We start from the raw sequence: 1,233 nt of genomic DNA on the forward strand, positions 1-1,233 counted from the left end.
AGCTCCCCACAACACTATCTTTGCAAGCTGCTGTAGCATATGAAAAGAAATCCACCAACCCTCCGGCTGGGCCCTCAATCCATTCCATGTATTTCTGGAAGGTGCATCTCAGTCACGCCTTCTGTTAGAGCTGCACCTTATCACTGTAACTACCATGCTGGTTTCTACTTAAGCAGTTGATTCCATCGTTTGAAGTGAGGCTCTCCTGCCACTTTTGGGCAGAGAAGGCACTGCCCCTGCAACAACAACAGGCAGACAAGCTCAACCTGGGTTTCCTGGTTAGGTGGGCGGAGCAGAATGGCAATGGTCCCTCCTTGTGACTTGAAATTAACATGAAGAAGACAGAGAGGCAGCTGGGAGTAGGCAGTACCCATGCACCCCTGAACACTGTCTTGCGATTTTCACCCAATTCTGAAATGAGTCGGGAGGAAAGGAGGTGATTTTCCTATCGAAGGCCATTCTGGGAATTCAGCCACCCCGCGTCTCCCAGGTGAGTGTTTCAGGCCTGTGAGGCACTCATATAAATCTCGCCTGATCGAGCCCTGAGCGAGCAAGTGTGCTTGAATACAAGAGGCGTGCTCCTCTGGCTCAGGCGCAAGAGATGGCAGGCCCTTCAGTGCTTCTGGTCTGGAAGTCTACGGTGCAAGGGCCCAGGTCCTGCGGAGGTGTACAACTACCAGAAAGGGTCTGCTTTTCTCATCAGCGCCACAGTTCAGCTTGCTAGCAGAGGGCTTCTTGACTACCTCTTGCCTTGCTAGAGGCAAAAAAAAAACCCTTGGCACAAAACATCAATTGCTATGGCACGCTTAGAAGGAGTCTCCAAGTGGCCCTGCTTTTTCTCAAAGACACTTCAGAAGATGTTTGAAAGGCTTTTGCAGCAGCAGGCTCGTTGGTCTAGGGGTATGATTCTCGCTTTGGGTGTGAGAGGTCCCGGGTTCAAATCCCGGACGAGCCTGTGCCTTCATAGGTTCGATCTTTTTTTCAACGGGAGTATTTCTGCTTTCCACTCTTGTAAGATGCCATGGTGGAATGCATTGCATGCTTTCTACTGGTGTCGAGGCAGTTCGGCATGATGAAGGAGTGCGGGATTTCTTTCTAACTGCTTTTTTGTGTTGGAGCAGCACTTCTCGTTGGAACATGAAATGCACAGTGCTTCTCCAAAGTAATTGCAGGGCTGGTTTTGAAATCACCTCTTGGAATGAAAGTGATCCCAGTTCCTTTCTTCCAAAGGAA

The 1,233-nt window shown here is 49.9% G+C and overlaps 1 non-coding gene across 1 annotated transcript; it reads left to right on the forward strand.

Annotated features, from left to right (window-relative positions):
* The first annotated feature begins 883 nt into the window (after positions 1–883).
* TRNAP-UGG (transfer RNA proline (anticodon UGG)) lies at positions 884–955 on the forward strand. Its single transcript has one exon. It is a non-coding gene; the product is annotated as a tRNA-Pro (tRNA).
* Positions 956–1,233: the final 278 nt, after the last annotated feature.

Source organism: Pleurodeles waltl, chromosome 10, assembly GCF_031143425.1.
Source record: "Pleurodeles waltl isolate 20211129_DDA chromosome 10, aPleWal1.hap1.20221129, whole genome shotgun sequence".
NCBI lineage: Eukaryota > Metazoa > Chordata > Amphibia > Caudata > Salamandridae > Pleurodeles > Pleurodeles waltl.